This window comes from Cyprinus carpio, chromosome A4 (genome assembly GCF_018340385.1).
Source record: "Cyprinus carpio isolate SPL01 chromosome A4, ASM1834038v1, whole genome shotgun sequence".
Lineage (NCBI taxonomy): Eukaryota > Metazoa > Chordata > Actinopteri > Cypriniformes > Cyprinidae > Cyprinus > Cyprinus carpio.
This window is the reverse complement of record NC_056575.1, coordinates 1,517,550-1,531,547: the sequence shown is the minus strand read 5'-3', so window position 1 is coordinate 1,531,547 and position 13,998 is coordinate 1,517,550. Positions and strand designations below refer to the sequence as shown.

General features: G+C 37.0%; 1 protein-coding gene and 1 long non-coding RNA gene across 2 annotated transcripts in view; one reads left to right on the top strand and one right to left on the bottom strand.

Annotated features, from left to right (window-relative positions):
- Positions 1-13,998, bottom strand: part of LOC109061840 (muscarinic acetylcholine receptor M2-like) — a 65,564-nt gene that overhangs the window by 3,757 nt on the left and 47,809 nt on the right. The window lies entirely within an intron of this gene.
- Positions 1-13,998, top strand: part of LOC122139581 — a 32,601-nt gene that overhangs the window by 6,225 nt on the left and 12,378 nt on the right. The window contains exons 2-6 of the long non-coding RNA XR_006156406.1: positions 6,226-6,417; positions 6,538-6,676; positions 9,243-9,362; positions 9,622-9,695; positions 11,761-11,930. This is a non-coding gene — a long non-coding RNA (uncharacterized LOC122139581). The remainder of the gene's footprint in view (positions 1-6,225; positions 6,418-6,537; positions 6,677-9,242; positions 9,363-9,621; positions 9,696-11,760; positions 11,931-13,998) is intronic.

Sequence of the window (13,998 nt, the reverse complement as noted above, 5' to 3'; positions counted from 1 at the left end):
ATAAATAATAAAAAAATAAAAAAAAAACATTGAAAGTGAAATTATGTTTTCGCGCTCAAATAACGGCCGGCGCCTGCAAGCCGGAGAATCATATCGGCGGGAAGCGCGTGAGATTAACGCAGTCTAGAGTTTACCTCACAATACGTTTATAAAGTAATATGTTTTATTTGTAAAATTAGAAATGACAGAAAAACCACCAAAATGAACACCATGAAGACATCTGCCATTCGAACTTGACAGAAAGTGCTGATGATTCAGCGTATTTGAAGACAGCAGCGTTCACCTGAGGGGAACTCAGAACACTTAAGTTAATATTCACGGATATTCTCTGGAAAAGCTGCATATTTTCCTGTTCCAGCTCTGTAGCAGAAAGTATTACAGTAAGTGTGTGTTTTAATAGCCTACATTCCAGCTTTTTATGTCAAATCTTTACTGCGACATCACAGTTTGAAGCGAAACGGATATTTTAATCCTATTTCAAGGAAATGTGAGTTAACCTGGTTAGTCTCCATGGAAACAGCGGAGTACTTTAAGTAGTTTAATTGGATTCAGTATCGTTGACTTAATGTAAATGAACACTGAACGAGTTTTTTGGACATTTTCCATCATCATCACACACACACTCGTAAAACATCGAAATATCTTGTTAGAGTGCCAATTCTAACATCACGCCAATTAAAATGTGAAGGGTGTGATTTCAGCTAATGTGAATAATGAAACGGATGAAATAAGTGAAAATTAAAATCAAAGCACTAACCTAAAATCAAACGCGACCTTCAACTTCTTCTTTAAAGTCAACAGCACGCGCGCTGTCTGATCCATCTCCAGCATTCAATTACACTGTCTCCATACTCCACTCCTGCTGTATGTCAAGAAGCATTTGTGGCTGTATAAGGTTCTTGAGTTGACTTGTATGCTTCTTTAGAGATTACATTTTTCATTACATGTTTTTCAGTGCTGCATATTTGACTCTTGGGTTCTTTTCAGCACCAGAACCGAATTAAGGTGTAAGTGAATCTCATGTAAACACACCCAGGTTCAATTTCAACCAAAACTTAAGAATTAGGAAATATATTTTGCACCAAGATGAAAATTTTGGACCATTAAGACTTTTCTATCATTAATACAGTATTTTACTGTAGTTAAAAACTCTGTAATGTAAAACTTTTTTATTTAAATCATAAATGTAATGCACACATTAAATTTCAATTTAATGCATACATTTTCTTTATAACTTACAAAATAATATATATTTTGTATCATATATAATTGAAAACATTTTCTTTTTTTCAATGAAAAAATTAGAATTAGTTGTAAACAGAGTTTATGTGGGTCTTAAGAGTCTTAAATTGCCCTTCCACAAATTAAGGAGGTGTTAAATCGGATCAGAAAGTCTTAAATTCATGGTCATGTCATTAAATGTTGCATGCCCTGCAAAAAATCTTCCTCCTCAGTATTTTTGGCTTTTATTTTCTCCAATGCAAATATCGAAACATCGTTAAATCAATATTCATTTACTTGAGATGCAAAATAAAGAAATGAAGACTTGTTTTCTGAGAAACTGAACAAAATGAAATCACTCTATGCTTAAAGCAAGAACTGATATCTATCAGTGTGGTATGAAAACTAGTTTTAATCAAACTCACCTAATTTTGATCAGTTTCTTAGAAAACAAGATGTCCTGTTTGATGCAATTTTGCATCTCAAGTAAATCAATGTACAGTATCTTGATTTAAAGGGGTCATGAACTGAGAAATCAGAATTCAAATACATTACAAAATAATAAAAAAGGCAGTTTGTGACCCCTTTAGACATGCACATTGAAAAACAAGATAAACAAATACTGTGGTGGAACATCAGTATAATCTAAAGTATACAGTAAAGATAGTCTTAAACTTACTTTCATAAAACCTGCAGAAACCCTGAGAACCTTTCAGATGTCGTGAAAATAATGTCAGAGGGCAAAAAAACTTAATGGTCCTAAAAATAGTACATGCCGACATTTGTGAATCATGGATGACTGCACACAACAGGTTGTATGAATTCAGAGCTGGTTCTGTAACCTTACAGCTGTTTGATCCTTTAGACTGAAGATGTAAGGAAAAACGACAAATTGGGACTGTCAGTTTAATCTCCCGCTTGTGGCTCAGTCGTGCCTTCCGTCTTTGTATTAAAAATCGGGATTAGAGCAAAGGAACAGTTCCCATATGAGCACCTGGGGGCAAAATTAACCTAATGCCTGTCTGTCTGTCTGTCTCTCTCTCTGTGAATGTGAATAGATACGAGTCCAGTAATGGTGATTAAAGGAAAGAGGTTATCAGTCTTGTGGAGCGACAGTTCACTCTGTTTTTCTCCATTAAAACGCTGCCTTATTTGCTGCTTTTCCCCTGAATAACCAGAGAGAATTCACTTATCTCCAGTGCCAGAAAAGCTAATCATGGCGTTAGCCACGGCACGAAGCCAAACTAATCTAATCCCTATAAAAACGCTCATGTCCAGCAATCTGTGCTTTTAGAAGAGGCGAATGGCAACAATGCAGACGGAGCCCGCTGTGTCTGTGGGGAGGAGTCAGTGACCACAACACAACACATCACTGCCCGCTACAGGCGATCTGCTCTCTCTAGTGCATTCAAACAAGCACAGTTATGTGTACACAATGGCTCCATTCCAAAGCCTAGCCGTCTATATAGTCAGCTGCTTTCTAGTTAGGGGTGCGTGATATGGTATGATATTTTTTAAAAAGAAAATTAAACAAACAGTGCTTTATTTTTCAGTACAGTAAGTGTATTTAGCAGTAGCATTTAAGAAATTGACTGATCAAATATAAAAATAAAACACTATATACACTTCACTGTATAAGTTATCCTACATTGATTCTTATTATTTTTTTTATAGCTGCAAATAAAATATTAGAGTGGGATGTTACAAGAAAATATTATTTCATTCTATCTACTTAAAAATTTTATGTTTTATTCAATGTGTTACTTACCATTCACAATTATTTGTGAAGATTACTAGCAATTTCTGAGTGAAAGTTGTAGCAAAAAGGGAGTTTGAGACGGTCCGTGCATGTAAATGATAACTGTTTGTTTGGAGCAGCATTTACTTTACAAATTTAATCGAATAATTGCGACAACTGTAAATTATTAAATACAATAAATTGAAGCTTTTGTTGTTTAAATCTTTCTGTTATTGATTTTGCCATGAATATAACCTTTGATGCCCATATAGCATAAACTTATCAATAAAAAAAACAAATAAATAATACATTTTTTCATTGTAGAAACCAGTTTTGGAAGGGATCTTCTGTGTTTTAGTAAGCATCCGTTCTTCTGGCTTTTATCTACTTTTGAGCTCTCCTCTCTTCAGGCTGTGTTTTCAGGGCTCGTTTCGTTCAGCATATGTGTGATATTCTGCTTTTGGAGTCATAAAAGCTCGGACCTGCTTGACTAATCAGGTGTAATGGAATGCACTTGAGTCATTAAGTGTCCCTATATTCGGTTCTTCAGAGGCCGGCTGTTTGTTTTATAATGACAAACTGCCCTCATTTCCAGTCAGAATTATTCCGCTCGATACTGCATTCATATCCCACTGCTGCTTACTAATAGAGTTCTCTGATCTCTGGTCCAAATTTGAGCCGGCTGGAGCCTTATGTTGAATGACAGAATGGTGGAGTTTGGCGTTATGAATAAGTTTTGTCAGCCTTTCGGACTTCAGTCATTGTGGAATTGGTTCAGTAGAGCTGAAAATTGCCTTTGCCCTATGGGACGCACCGAGGACTGATCTCCAACTTTTACCCCTTTTCTCGTTCCCCTTTTCTGTACTTTGCTTACAGTTTTCCTCTAATATTCGGAGAGAGGGTGGTGTCCGCGGTGTAGCCGCTGTGATAAATCTCAGCGTCTGACCACAGATGCATATATTTACATAAACAGTCAAAGCACAACGGCCATCTTGACCTGTATAATAGATCAGCTCCAGTGTTTGTCTGGAATAATACTCTCTGGATGGGAGCCACAAAGTGTTGTGCAAAAAAACCAAACCAACACCACTCAGCAGATCATGTTGCTCATGAGTCTGAGCCAATCAAATAATTGTTATGATTGTAATGGCATTCGGCAAAGGTTCAGTCTTAATCAGAACAAAAATGTTTACTTTGAAACAATTTTAAATTGTTTTTAAATTTTAAATAACAATAAATGGCAAGTAACTATGGAAGCCAGTTTCTAACATGGAATAAAAAAATTAATAAAAGGTAATTGATACTTTTTATCTCACAATTCAGATTTTTTTTTCTTTGAATTCTGAGTTTGCATCTTGCTATTCTGCTTTTATGTCTGCCATGATTTTTTTTTTTATCTTACAATTTACACTTTTTTTTAACAGTTGCTATTTTATATATCACCAATACTCATCTATAACACATAAACCAAAATTAATTTACAAAATTTAAAAGAAAAAATACAAAACTTAACTGTATGCTCTTAAGTTTTAACTAATATGAAGGTACGATTTAATAAATAGTGATCTACAATTTCTTTTATTCATGGACATTATATTTTTTCGCTGTCGCACTGTTATTAATACCGGAATAGATGTGTCATAAAAAGACAGATAGCAAACGTACATAACCTGCTGGAATGCATCATTGAATTATTAAATTAACTGTAAGTTTCAAACCTTTTATCTTATGGTGACAAAATAAATATGCACACCTCAAACAGTCTTTGTGAACCACTTCACTCTAACAGTAGTCAAATATCTGAAACATTATGCATTTAGCCTATGTCATGAATAATTAGTTGAGATTTAATGTTATAATGCTATTGTATTATTGTTATTAAACTATAAGTCATCTGTTTCATTATTTTCTGGTGTTGATTTCACAAACGAGTTGTGACTGATTTGGTAAGCGTGATGGTAAAAGGCATTTTGGTTGACTACCTACTGTATAAACTTGGTTAAAAGTATAATGCTAGGCAGTTTCTTAATGTCCAAGTCAAAAGAATTAAAAGTCTCTGATATTATGGTCTGTAGAGATGACTTTCAAATATAAATTTATGGGATTATTTTCATCTGTTGTATCTGCAAAAGCATTAGTCCAGTTGTCCATTTACTGCAAACATGTTTATCTGCATCTCATTTCAGGATGTATTAAAATATAGTTTATATATTGTTTCTTTCCTAAATCTGGTTTTGTCTCAGACTCGGCTCTTTGCGGTCTCTAGCTGGACCCCATGTGGCTTCGGTCTGGATTATGTTATTATGGTCAGTGTAATCGAACCATTAGCATCTAGTAATCTACAGTGAGGTTGACTGACACACACACACACAGCATCAGTGAGTACAGGACCAGTGTCTTGTCTCTGCTGTATTGACTGCGGCGGTCCTGCAGCGGTCTCTGATTAGATAGTGGCTTGAGATTTCAGTCTAAATGGATGAATGGTTCCTCAATGCGATTTTAATGATATAGTTCTTCTGGTGCAGAGAGTGTATTTCCTGTGCAGCTGATGGCAGTGTGGACAGGGACAGAGGGGTGTTTTGGGTTATTTTTTTTGGTTGACATTTTATTGTTCAAGAGACTTCATGGAGTTTGTTTCTTTGTCTTGTATGTCTCACAATTATAATTTTTTTTAATATTCTTAATATTCATTTTCTTTTATAAATTGTATTCCTTTAAATTTATAATATAAATAATATACAAATAATAACACTCTATCGGTCAAAACATATAATTAATATAAGCATTAAAATGGGAATAATTCTATTTGTTAATGTTTTTGAAAGGCTGTCTTTGTTCACCAAAGCTGCAATTATTTGATAAAAAATGCAGGAAAAACAGTAATAATATGAAATATTATTACAAATTAAAATAACTGTTTTCTATTTAAATATATTTTAAAATTTAATTTATTCCTATTATGCAAAACTGATTTTCAGTATCATTACTCCAGTCTTCAGTGTCACATGATCTCTCAGAAATCATTCTAATATGCTGATTTGCTGCTCAAAAAACGTTTCTGATTATTAACAATATTAAAAACAGGTGTGTGTGTGTGTGTGTGTGTGTGTGTGTGTATAACAGAGAAATTATTTAGGTAAACAAAGTTTTTTTTTTTTTTTTAATATGAGATTTTCTGAAACATCTGCCAGTGTGAAATCTAGTTGCTGTCCAGGAGAATCAGTTGAGATATTAATGTGATCTTTTGTGGTTTTTCTTTCCTCTAGGTGTGTTCCACCGTGTTACAGATATCTGACGCGGATGGACACGGTTATATCCGAGTGAACTCACAGCAACTGTGTAGGTCAGGTTTGAAAGGTTAATGACAAACTGAGGAGGGGCTCTTTGAACTCAAACCTACGGAAACAGACTAACAACAGAATACGCATGAGCTTATTGGAAACATTTGGTTATATTAAGTGAGTGTTTATAGTCAGCAGTGAGTGTTTGTGCCCTGATACAGATGCCTGATTGCATTTGACAAGCAGCAGTAGTGTTTGCGACGTCTTCCATCTGCCGCTGTCACTCTGGACTTTTAGTGTATGACAGCATGCTGACAAACACACTTAACGTCTCTGAATCATCCTGGAAGAAGTTTACTGGAGTGAGCGGCTCTCAAAAGTTACATTCTGACACCTGAAGCCATCAAGTTTGACCCGAGAGCATCAGTCCTGCTGAGTAAGTATGCAAATGCTCAGGCTGTGGTGTTCATATGTATGTGTAGATTGAGTTTCGCTCCATGCGTTGTGTGCATGTGTGTGTCACGATGTCTTGGACAGGTTAACTCAGCACTGGGTTGTGGTTTGGGGTCTCAGCTGTGAGTGTTGGCAGATAGAGATGGTGCTCTGCGGACGCTGGCACTGCCCTGAAACAACCCATTACAGACACACGGAAACATCTGGCGGTCTGGATATCGGCTCAGGACATCTGATGCAATATTAGCACACATGCACATACGCTTTTTGTCACTGCTTGTTTCATTAGACAAAATCTTTTTTAGCTTTTAGTCAGTCCTTATTTAAAGTTGTGCACGTTTGTTTGCTACTGAGTGCATTAGTGCTCGTTCACTTTTTCAGCGTTGGTTCCAGAATTATATTTTCCATTCATTTTTCTCATAGGGATTATTAAAATAGTCTTCCTTAAAGAGTTATACAGTATAAACCAAATCAATCAGCCATAAGGTGAATCACGAGATTACAAACTTTGATTTGAAGCAAAAAAGTGTTTCAAAATTGGTACTAGATTGTGAACTTAACGGCTTTAATGATGGAAAAAAACCACAATCCCATGATGCATTGTGTATGACAATCAAATTAAACATTTTAAATGGAGAAATACAAAACTATTCATTTAAAATAGTTAATTATATCTTCTGTAGGCTTGATGTCATTTGCAGTGCTTAATGGAAAATGAAAAAATGTTTTAAAAAATATAAATATACATATTTAAAATATTAAAACAATATAAAGGCATAAAATATAAGTACATATGAATATTTTTTTTTAAGTTTATCTTCTGCTAATATAGTATAAGCAGTGATATTGTGAAATATAACAATTTAAAAGAAGTGCTTCTTGAGAGCTCTTTTGGTGTTGTTTGCTTATTGCGACTCTCTAATTGGTGGAATTTTCTGTACTGCATTATGGGTATTGTAGTTTTTCACTGCAAATTCCTCTGTTAAACATGATTATTTTAAAAATAAGTGAAAGTAATGCAGATGTCTTCCAGAAAAGCATATTCCATCGATTAACAATCTTAGAACTCACAGCAGGTCCGTCTATAAAAGTTTATGGTTATAAATCAGTTTCCCTATGGATTTACTTCCGGACCAAATGTTGCACTCTATTTAATTTTTCCCCTGAGGTCCACTTTAAAGGTTTTGTTTTGAGCCAATATTGTTTTTCATACCCATTTTCCACCCTTTCTGTGTGGTTACAGGCTTTTGATAGGTCATTTGATGAGGTTAGATGCCATTTAACCAACATTTTCTTTCTGGATGATAGCCTAGATAAGATGCATTTCAGTGTGAAGAAGGTGAGTAATTCATTTGATCATGTAGATCTGGCCCGTTGTCATAATCTCAGCACCGAGACATGTATAAAAGCACATCACATCAGCGGTTGTGTGTCTGTTTGTCTCGAGGGGTGATGCTCTAGTTTGAGCTATTATAGCCTGACAGCATGCTGGTTAGTAGTGGGATTCGCTTCTGCTGCAGCCCGGCTCCACATAATGCATGGCAATGAGGTCCACAGACCCGAGCGCGTGTGTGTGTGTTTGTGTCCACAGGCTCTAATCGTCTCTCCAACTGCCCACGACCTGTGATAAAGAGTCCAATCTGAAATGGGAAACACAATCTGCTAAAATAGCCCTGTTTTTCTTGTTCTACTCCATTAATATATATTTCACCCACCACCTATAACTTTACCAACTCATTAGCTACCTCTATAAGCGCATCGTCAGTGTTAATGAGCACTGCTATTACTGTAACCAGTGTTTGAGCGGTTTGTTAGGCCAGAAATCTACTCTTCGCAAACACACAAAAGCGGCCCGTGTTATCTCTTAATAGAACAAAACAACCAACATTTAAATCTCTTAATAGAACAAAACCGGACAACATTTCAATGTTTATTGTCCCCGAGTTACTAGACAACACTGTAGCTTGATCTAAATCTGGAGGATCACTTGTATCATCATTATATATTGTTATATCGCGCAGCACTTGCTCACTAAGGCATTATAGACATAACAGTATGACTTCAAACTATATAAATAAATCTGACCTGACTATAAATGTGTTGGCGCTTTAACTGTTGCTCTGAGTATAACGTATGTTGTGGCTGCTGCTGTCAGACACCGATGATGAATATTCGGCTTCTGCTTCTGTGTTTGATAAGGTCAGATGTGTGATGTTGCGAGCCAACTCCAAACACATCGAAAATACAAATCTGTGTGTTTGAGATGCACTGCAGACAGTTACTGTCTAGACGGCATATATACACACACACTGCACGAGTCAGACGTTTAAAGAGAGGAAGAAACCGTTTTTCTAGATTAAATGTCTCGATTTCTTAAACAGCGAAGACATGCGTGAGATTATGAGGGTGTTTTTCTTATGCAACATCTGAGAAACAGGACGCTTAAGTACAAATCTCTGTCTTGGAGAATAAACTGAGATGGTAAAGAGAACTCATTTGTGATTTTCCTTTCCTGAGGGTGTTTTCATGCTGTGTTTCTTTCTTCCCAGAGAACGGATGGCTGCACAAAAGCACCAGTTATGCTGCACAGCATCAGGTCAGAAGAAGGATAGAAACGCAATGAGTTTCTTCTAACGGTGCCCTTGAGAACAAGCCGCATAGAGCCGAGAGTAAGTGTGTGTTTGTGGACTCGTCTAGTCATTGTTGCTGAGTTGTGTTTTCCGTGTCCCGTCTCCCTCCCGTCCTCGTGGACTGGTGACGTACGGCCCGTGTGCCGCTGTACGATGGACGACTGTGGTACTCATTAAGATCGGGAGCGATAGAGAAAATGGGAAAAGAGAAAGAGCAGAAAGGAGATAAAGCGTTTGCTTTTTGGAGTTGTTCCTCTTCATTATTTTCACTGACCTCTTATTTCCTCTCATCTGACAGTGTAAACATGTGATGCGTCACTTTAGAGCAGAACGGATCCAGTGCCAAACGAGATTTCAGAAGACACTGGAAAGGTACAGAAAACTCTTGCCATTGCATTGTGAGTTCATGCCGACATTTAATAATATTACAAACTCATTTAGCTGACACTTATTTAAATCAAAAGCAACTTGAGTCGTCTTTATACTGCATTTTATAATAACTTTCTAAAATGCATGGGATTGGTGTTATTGTGAATGATTCATCTATATGTATATTTAATTGTAAATTAATCGCAACCTTTTTTTTCTTCACACAGAATTTGGAGGATTCACAAAATAACAACAAAAGAATAAGAATAGCACAAAAATAAATTCTCAAAAATAAAAATTACTCATTGTTACTTACAATGGAAGGATAAGAAGAGCTCAAAAATAAATTTTCCTCATTTTAGTTACAATGGGGCACTTACAATGGAAGTGAATGGGGCAAATCCATAAACATCACAATACTCACTGTTTCAGTAGTATAGTGACAAGACATAAATAATATGTATATGGTAACATGCTTTTTTTTTATGTATATACAATTTTATAACTGTTGACATTGCAGTGACTTAAACCCTAAAACGTTGGTAAAAACGATGATCCAAACAGTTTTATAGCTGAAAGAATTAATGTAAGTGCCTCTATATAATTATGAACTTCATATTTATGCTTTCAGATCCTTCAGAAATTGGCCCAATTACTTTCACTGTAAGTGGCTCAATGGAAATCTTGATTTTTACCCCCCCTCACTTTTTCCCACTGTGTGACAGTGTGAGCTCGTAACTCACAGATGCTTTTGTTTGGAGTAACCCTGCAACGTCACCAGTGTCTTCGCAAAACCCGGTGAAAAGAGGGTTCTGGGATCAGCGCGGCCTGATGACAGTTAATCCCTGGAATGGAGTTTTGAGCTGATCATAGTATGAATGACCTGCGGCAGTCATAACACGCCACACTTGATCCACTATTAAGCTGAAACTTTATCTAACTCACCTCGCCCGTCCTCCTCAAACACACTCTTACAGGACACATCACATTTCGAGTGGCTTGACCTTTACCACCAGGCCGTGTCTGACACAGCGGAGCGTAAATGGAAGCGGGCAGGTCAGTAATGAGTCAGCCGTAATGAATTAATAGCCTGCTTTTGCTCTGCGCGCGGCTCTCAGTGTCCCTCTAATGCGCGCGACTCTCTCTCTGTATTTGCAGCGTATGAAAATCAGCCTTGAAAATCTTTTTGTTCATCAAATGCCGAACAGAGAAGTTTTCAGCTATTCACAAACCGCACCTCAATTATCCTCTCTCCTCCTCTGCCCTCATCAATTATGCATACTGTATATTAAATACCTCACATTTGCACATCCACTCATTTGCATAATTTCCAGCATCCCAGTTGGCTGAAGAGCAGAAAGTGGGTGAGAGGGTGATGCCACTGAACTCTGTTGTCTCCTTCACCTCTTCAAGTCTTCCTAGTCTTAAAGGAATATGTCTTTGCTAAGCATCTTCCTGTGCTGTAGACAACGATCCCTCTGTGCGTATAAACCAACGAGGAAACACGTTAACATAAACACATTTATAATAGAAGCCTAGCAAGCAAGTGCGCAGATAAACTTTTGGGATATGCAACTATCACAGTGTTTTGAATGTATAATCGTGACACAGTTAAACTGTGAGACTATAATTTCAAAACAAATCTGCATTTTCAACTATTTTACCTCTATAATGCAATGTATAAGTGAAACAGGACTTGATTTTATCAATCAGGAATTGAAGTCAAACATGCAAACACTTGAATCGTTCACAGTAACACCAGGAACATGTTTTAAGAAACTTTATCGGATTTCATTCCATGTTGACTTGAACCCAGAATATTCCTTTTATTTTGATGTTGTGTATGATTATGAATTCAGTGCCTGTCGTTTTATGTCTCGAGAGAGGTTTGGTTTTACATTACTCCGTATAAACTCTTGACATGAGGACAGTGTTGTGTGTGAATGACAGTATTGTGCTGCATCAAGAGTGATTTATTGGTTAGATAAAGAGGACACAGGAGAGGCTGAGCTGACTGAAGTCTGTAATGTGCTCAAGGGTGATTGGTTTTCATTTTCTCTCCTCCCAGCGAAAGCGTGGAGGAGTAATGGCTTTAACATATTGGTGTGTGTTTGAGCCAGTGAGTACTGTGCAGCCTGGAGCCTATCTGGATATTTCCGCCACCATCCATCCTTCCATCCATCCATCCATCCATCAATCTATCCACCTATCCATCCATCCATCCCTCTGAGAGCTGAGGTACTGGGAACACGTGGGATGCTCAAACATGCTGAATATGAGACATGTGCTATCCACCATCAATCGATCAAATGCAGTGCAAAGCAACAAGATCACGGCCAATTTGCACATATTTAGTGGTGTTTTCTAAGTTAAGCATCATTATAATACCCAGAGTAAAGGTTTGAACAAACCTCTAATCTTTAGTGTTAATGCATCATAATGTCAAATCACTACTTTACTAAGTGACCAAACAGATTTTCACCTGGTGGAAAATAAAGTGGGTGCAAAATATCCAATTTACATTGAAGGAGGGACCCGAGCCATATCTAGAGAACACAATATCATCTATTTGAGGTAAGCAACCATCTAGGGACCACTTCAACACCCTAACAATGCTTTCTACACCCTAATCCCATACGTTTGCAGAAAATTAAAACTAGTCTCCAAAATGCCCTGTAATGAACAGATTAATGTGGAATCATTTTTTTCTTTATTGTCACACCCGATTAGGACACGGCGTAGCAGCCTTTAAAGGTGTTGCTTTAATATCAGCTACTGACAGTGATGAAGCATTACAGAGCTAGCATGCTGGTTTTCTAATGTCAGTATTAGTGTGCAGCGATTTTAGCATCCCTGAGATGTGACCGAGGCAGAGACAGAAAGCGAGCGCTAATGTTTGAGAAGAGGACTGGCAGCTGTCCAGCAAATAAAGTCATTTCTCAAAGCTGCTGCCAAAATAAGCCCACTAATACATCCTCATTAGGAACCATGCAAATAAACCAGGACAACAAGACTCCAGGGCTGCTGGGAATCAGGCGGTGTTTTTCATCAGAATGTAATAGCTTGCTCTGCCTCACAACACATTACAAGTAAAACAGTTTTAGTTAACAGTTTAGTTTTTGTTGTTGTTGTTACTTTTTTTTTAAATCTGTTTTTTAAGTGTGTGTATGTGTGTGTGTATATATATATATATATAATATGTATTAATTTTTCAGTTTTAGTTTTAGTAATTTTATTACATCAAGTTCAACTGCATTGGCAACTACCTGAAATGAAACTAAAGTTTAAAATTTAGTTTTTTTATGGTTTTACTTTAACTGTAATAACCATGGTTTGATGACTGTGTTTTGAAGCCCTGAAACTTGATCTTGTATAGATATATTAGTCATACAGTATGCTGATTCAACCTCCAATGACCATATATCTCTGGATGAGAATAAAGAAATCAGAGATCAGTGGAAATTGTCTGTATGCCACAAACCGTCCTGCGGGAAAGTGCTTTAGTCAGCGCGGCTGTAGTGAAGCAAGGTCTTGATTTGCAAAATCAAATTCTCTGACTAAAGCGGCAGTGAATAAGCAGTCAGGCAGCACGCTTCATAAAAGCTCATATTCTCGGAGAGGCTGATAGCGTGAGTGGGGTTTCATTTGAGAAGCCTAATGAGCTATTAATGGTGCTTTAAGGGCTTTCTCATGGTGTTTGTATTGCTTTTCAGCATTTGATTTGTTTGTTTGTGTAGCACCCGACCGCCTGTGGAGCTGAGACCTGTCTGTCTCTCATACTAGTGCAGCAACATACTACGTTTATCTGAAGTGTGCACTATGCTAGTGCAGAATTGCTGTTAATATTGTGATTTTAATTATTTGCCGGGAAATACAAAGTCAAGTTGAGTGCAATGTGGCATACAGTTCCTGCACTGCAAATTTTGGTAAATATTGTAGGCAGTCTTGAGTAAATTCAGATGCTGTGCACAGTATGCATACTGCACCAAGTATAACAATAATAATAATAATAATAGTTTCATTTATATAGCCCCATTCCCAAGCTCAAGGAAGCTAAGGAACAAACAAAAGAACAGCATAAGTCCTCAGATTCTTGTTGACTGGCAATGCAATGCAAATACCTGGACTAGCTTCTTTACTATGTTAAAAAGTGATTTAGGCCTTTCGTTCGCTTTATGAATGTTCTCGGAAATGTAGGAAGCGTGAACTGCATTCAAACCTGTTTTATAATGCTTATCATGTTCTGAAAATACTTGCAAACTTACAGTTAAACCTGTTCTCTTAAGAGGCGTTCAAGTTGTCTGCC